A 6,965-nucleotide genomic window follows, 5' to 3' on the forward strand; every position below is an offset into this window, starting at 1 on the left:
CAGCAATAGTCAGCCATCATATGTGAGTCCCACCGGCCTTGATACAGCTCTTCCATTGTTTTAATGTCCTGATGAAAACGCTCCCTTGTTCCTCGCTCACATCCCCAAGGTTCTCTGGAAAAAAGTCCAAATGGCTGTGTAAATAGTGAATCTTGATCCTCATTCTCCATCCAAGATTTCGCAGACTCATAAGTAGCTCTTCCACAATCTCTTCATAGTTGTCGGCTTTCTTATTCCCTAGAAAAGTCTGCACCACATTACAAAATGCATTCCAAGCTCTTTCTTCTGTCTCATTCATTGATGTGATAAAATGTGGGTCTCTCATAAGTGTTCTTATTCGAGGTCCATCAAATATTCCAGCCTTTTCCTTCTCTTCACTAAGACCAGGAAAAGTTGAACATATATAGTTACAGCATTCTCCACTGTGATTGAGAGCTTTGACGACCTGCTTCATCATTCCAAGTTTTCTGTGTAAGGGAGGAAAGACAATGTCCTTCCTATCCACTAGAGGATCATGGATGACATTCTTATCGCCAGGGCCGGCGTTAGGGGCAGGCAGACCAGGCAGCTGCCTGGGGCCCCCACTCCCCCAGGGGCCCCCCACTCCCCCAGGGGCCCCCAGCTAGCGGCAAATCACGCAGCCGCTATGGGGCCCCTGTGAGGCAGGGGGCCCGCCTGCCGCCAGCGCTGACTCCCCCGCCGCATTGAACTGTACCGGCGTCTGCCGGTACAGTTCAAAGCAATGATGGAGGAGAGAGCGTCACCTGACGCCCCCTCTCCCATCATTCCCCGCTCTGCCTCTGACACAGCGGGTGCGCGCGCACTCACTGTGTCCCAGGCAGAGCAGCTGCAGCCACCGACACAGGAGCAGCGCGGGCACGTGTGGAGAGGTGAGGAGCTTGTGTTTTTTTTTTTTTTTTTCTTTTTACTGGACGGGGAGAGGAGAGGGGAGGAGAGGAGAGGAGAGGGGGGGATGTGAGCTGTGGTGTACACCACTGGGGGCTGTGCTGTATACTACTGGGGGCTCTGCTGTATACCCCTGGGGGCTCTGCTGTATATTACTGGGGGCTCTGCTGTATATTACTGGGGGCTGTGATGTATACTACTGGGGGCTCTGCTGTATACCCCTGGGGGCACTGCTGTACACCACTGGGGGCTGTGCTGTATACTACTGGGGGCTCTGCTGTATACCACTGGGGGCTCTGCTGTATATTACTGGGGGCTGTGCTGTATACTACTGGGGGCTCTGCTGTATACCCCTGGGGGCACTGCTGTACACCACTGGGGGCTGTGCTGTATACTACTGGGGGCTCTGCTGTATACCACTGGGGGCTGTGCTGTATACCCCTGGGGGCTCTGCTGTATACCCCTGGGGGCTCTGCTGTATATTACTGGGGGCTCTGCTGTATATTACTGGGGGCTGTGCTGTATACTACTGGGGGCTCTGCTGTATACCCCTGGGGGCTCTGCTGTATACCACTGGGGGCTGTGCTGTATACCCCTGGGGGCTCTGCTGTATACCCCTGTGGGCTCTGCTGTATACCCCTGTGGGCTCTGCTGTATACCACTGGGGGCTCTGCTGTATACTACTGTGGGCTCTGCTGTATACTATATGGAGGACTATGGCGTGTGCATTTTACAATATGGAGGACTGTGGTGCACATTATAATATATGGAGGACTATGGGGTGTATTATACTAAACAAGCAACATGCTGCATATTCATTGGGTGATTGGATTGTTTATGCCGGAATAAAAATCATTGTTCTCAGCAGCACATAGCCAGTGTAAACTGTAGATGTGCTGTTGATAACATGATACTGTATGGTGATCTGTTAGTGATCTATTAGTGATGGTTCTGTCCCATCATTCTTTCTCAGATGGTGTAAAGAGGCCGGGAAACAAGCGTCCAACGACTTCAGTATTGTCGATCACACTCGTTTAGCGGCCTGAGATCAGCGCATGTAAATACAACCGAAATGCTTCTGTGTGACGTGCAATATGTTAGCATTTGGGGCCCCATTTTAAACTTTGCCTAGGGCCCCACTTTGCCTAAAACCGGCCCTGCTTATCGCCAGATGCCAAACACTGTCGCTGAGGCCATTCAGTTTTCACCCAGTAGCACAGAAAACAAGGGTGTTATCATAACAAATGGGAATTATGCATGTCCAAAGAAAACAAAGATATTCTCACATTTATTGGGAGACTAAATTAAAACTAAATTTACCTTAGTGAACCGTATAAACCGGCACATTTCATACACTACTTATATTTATCATGGAATTCATGAAAATGGGCTATATACCTATGGCACAAAAACATGATGTGATAGAGAAATTATAAGATCAGATTTGAATTCAGCACCCTCAAATTAGTCTAAAACTGTTCTTAAAGTCCATGCCAGAAATTTTGTTTTGTAGACCAGTGTAATAGATAGATAATACATAAATGATAGATAGATAGATAGATAGTAGATAAATAATAGATAATAGGTAGAAAGATAGATGATAGATAGATAGATAGATAGATAATAGATAAATAATAAAAAGATAATAGATAGATAATATATAGATAATACGGTAAATATTAGATAAATTGATAGATACCTATTATTTATCTATCTATATATCTATTATCTTTCTATTATCTATCTGACTATTATCTATCTATCTATCTATCTATCTATCTATCTATCTATCTATCTATCTATCTATCTATCTATCTATCTATCTATCTATTATCCATCCATCCATCCAGTTACACTAGATAGGACAGATTCATGCAGACAGATGCCATGACACATACTAGCTGTATACCGCCCTTATAGAGGGGCTGTTTTGCCACCAGTTATCATTATGTCTTCACCTCGATCCCATTAATTTATATGAAAATACCCGGTAACTTACTATTATTCTTGCCTGTTTTCTAGCTCTCCGTCCACATTCTTCCTGGGCGACCAACAAACACTGCCAGTTTAACTACAAACCGCACCAGCCCCAAAATAAGTCCTGCTTCATTCCACAGGAATACTTTACACTGGAGAACAGGTGCCCGGCATGTTTATTGTAGCACCTGTTCATAATGTAGTCCTGCGGGGGAAAGGATCACTGAAACAGACAGACTTAACACTCGAAGTGGCACAAGAGCTTGGCATATTTTTGGGACTACTCAGCTAGAAATCTGCACGTCATATTATTGCATGTTCATCTGAGGCTTGGTTTCTGTATAGCTGCAGCCACTGTGTCCAGGTCTAAGCAATTACTTCAACTGCTGTCAGATATAAAAAGTCTACAACCTGCCTGGTCCATTATTAGCATTAATATACCGCAGTATTACAATCGTTATATTCTTGTACATAGGAGCAGTATTATAGTAGTTATATTCTTGTACATAGGGGCAGTATTATAGTAGACCCGTAGAAGCGCAATTACCTAGCGCGAAACGGCCGTCGTCCCGCCTCACATGTCCTTCTTTCACTAAACTCCCCCGTGCCGTGAAGATGTACTACTGTATGCGGCAATAAAGAAGACTTGATCACTAACAACGGTGAGTGCAGCGTTTTCCTTTACTTTGTGCTCATTATAATAGTTATATTCTTGTACATAGGAGCAGTATTATAGTAGTTATATTCTTGTACATAGGGGCAGTATTATAGTAGTTATATTCTTGTACATGGGGGGCAGTATTATAGTAGTTATATTCTTGTACATAGGGGCAGTATTATAGTAGTTATATTCCTGTACATAGGGGCAGTATTATAGTAGTTATATTCTTGTACATAGGGGCAGTATTATAGTAGTTATATTCTTGTACATAGGGGCAGTATTATAGTAGTTATATTCCTGTACATAGGAGCAGTATTATAGTAGTTATATTCTTGTACATAGGGGCAGTATTATAGTAGTTATATTCCTGTACATAGGGGCAGTATTATAGTAGTTATATTCTTGTACATAGGGGCAGTATTATAGTAGTTATATTCTTGTACATAGGGGCAGTATTATAGTAGTTATATTCTTGTACATAGGAGCAGTATTATAGTAGTTATATTCTTGTACATAGGGGCAGTATTATAGTAGTTATATTCTTGTACATAGGGGGCAGTGTTAGAGTAGTTATATTCTTGTACATAGGGGCAGTATTATAGAAGTTATATTCTTGTACATAGGGGCAGTATTATAGTAGTTATATTCCTGTACATAGGGGCAGTATTATAGTAGTTATATTCTTGTACATAGGGGGCAGTATTATAGTAGTTATATTCTTGTACATAGGGGCAGTATTATAGTAGTTATATTCCTGTACATAGGGACAGTATTATAGTAGTTATATTCTTGTACATAGGGGCAGTATTATAGAAGTTATATTCTTGTACATAGGGGCAGTATTATAGTAGTTATATTCCTGTACATAGGGGCAGTATTATAGTAGTTATATTCTTGTATATAGGAGCAGTATTATAGTAGTTATATTCTTGTACATAGGAGCAGTATTATAGTAGTTATATTCCTGTAAATAGGGGCAGTATTAGGGTTTGTTTCCACTTGCGAGAAACACGTCCATGTCTCGCATGTGAAAACCAAGCTGTGGCACCGGCACTCCAGAGCGGAGCGTGCGGCCGCATAGGAACACATGGAGCCGCACGCTCCGCTCCCAAGTGCCGGCTCCAGAGCTTGGTTTCCACATGCGAGACATGGACGTGTTTCTCGCAAGTGGAAACAAGCCCTTATAGTAGTTATATTCCTGTACATAGGAGCAGTATTATAGTAGTTATATTCTTGTACACAGGAGCAGTATTATAGTAGTTATATTCTTGTATATAGGAGCAGTATTATAGTAGTTATATTCTTGTACATAGGGGCAGTATTATAGTAGTTATATTCTTGTAACGTGAAAGAAAAAACGAAGCCAGCTCACCGTTTTTGTAGAGAGCAGAGAACCAGATCCTGACAAGACTTTGGAAGATAGAAAAAATGCAATGTTCCTGCTCAATAAAATATAAACAGTTTATTGAAAAAAAATTTTTTAAGTTAAAATGCAAATTGCAAAATAAATTATACAAAAAGTGCTCCTAATACATCACCATGGCCCCAGTGGGTAAAGCAACGCGTTTCGACCGTACCGCGGTCTTTGTCAAAGCCTGAGAATACAATTAAAATATATAAAGGAACCTAAGACCAATCAAATTAAAGAACATAATCACATGATCGAAGGTCCTGTTAATGAAAAGAGTGTATAACAGAAAAAAAAAAATGAGCAAAAACAAATAAGAAAAGGGAAAAACCATAATGCATAAACAAAGAAATTAATTAAGAAATGACAAAATATTAAAATAAATCAATAATGAAACATGATTTTGTTTCTTTTGTTGAGGCCGTCTGGAAACCTGGTTCCATGATTGAATATCCAGTAAAGCATCTCTGGTAAGCAGAGTCCTGCCGATGTCACCGCCGCGAGAAGGTTTTCTGATTTTTTCTATACCTGTGATTTTCAAAGAACTGATATTACGTGCATGATGTTCAATAAAATGTTTGGACAAAGAAGAAATGCTGCGGGTATTATTACTGATATTATGAATATCGTATAAATGCTCAGAGATACGAGTTTTTAATTTACGGGTAGTGCACCCCACATAAGATTTGCGGCATATAAAACAATCTATCTTATACACAACGTATCGAGTGTTACAATTGATACATTGTTGAATATTAAAAGTTGAAGTATTGTTATGATTGGTAAATGTTTTTGTGATAATCATTTGTTTGCATGTGGAACAATTGGTAGTGCCACATTTGTAATTGCCTTTGCAACCAAGCCAGGTACCCATCTTCTTATCAGTAGACGTAAACATACTAGGTGAAAGAATGTGGCCTAATGAGGGTGCCCTTCGTGCAACAATATGACATCCACCTTGTAAAATCTTGGCTAGGACTGGATCTTCGTATAAAAGGGGAATATACTTGTTAATAATACTTTTGATGTCCTGAAATTGTGGACTATATTGAAGACACTCAAATGGTCTGTTAGAAAATTGGTTAGTCCGTTCAATATTGTTATTATTGTTTGAAAAAATTAAATCATGTTGTTTTTTTATTCTGTACAATATGATACATTCTATTTAACATCCTATTGGGATATCCTCTTTTATGAAATGTATTTCTAGAATTGACCAAGTCATTTTTGAGTTCATTATTGTTATTACAATTGAGTTTGAGCCTTATAAATTCCCCCACAGGAATAGATTTCACTGTGTGCCTAGGATGAATACTATGAGCATGTAAAAGAGTTACCTGATGCTGGTTTGAAATATGTTTTAGTAAAGATATATTGGTTAGGAATGCCCATTAATTGCAAATCTAAAAATGAAATATTAGTTTTATCATGAACATAAGTAAACTTGATATTTATAATCATTACTATTAATGTAACCAACAAAGGAATGTATGGCAGATACATCGCCGTCCCATATAATCAATGTATCGTCGATGTATCTGCCATACCAAAAAAATGTGAGAAGAAAACTGATTATCAGATGTGAACAAAAAATCATATTCCCACTTGGCCATAACTAAATTTGCAAGAGACGGTGAAAACTTGGCACCCATGGCCACACCAGTGTATTGCAAATAATAATCACCATCAAAGGAAAAAAAATTATGAGTCAAAAGAAAAAAGGTAACCTGTAAAATATAATTAACAAGAACCTGGGAATATGTACTGAACCGATCTAAGTGAAACTGTAAAGCCATTAAAGCAACATTGTGGGGTATACAAGTATATAAAGAAATCACATCGCAGCTGAGCCAGCTGAAATTCGATGACCATTTTTTACATGTAAGAATACCCAGCACATCCTTAGTGTCTTTGATATAACCAGGAATTCTGAGAACAAGTGGTTGCAATAATGAGTCTAACCACTGACCCATAGGTTCGTTTAAAGAACCAATACTGGAAACTATGGGTCTC

Source organism: Ranitomeya variabilis, chromosome 7 (assembly GCF_051348905.1).
Source record: "Ranitomeya variabilis isolate aRanVar5 chromosome 7, aRanVar5.hap1, whole genome shotgun sequence".
Taxonomy (NCBI): Eukaryota; Metazoa; Chordata; class Amphibia; order Anura; family Dendrobatidae; genus Ranitomeya; species Ranitomeya variabilis.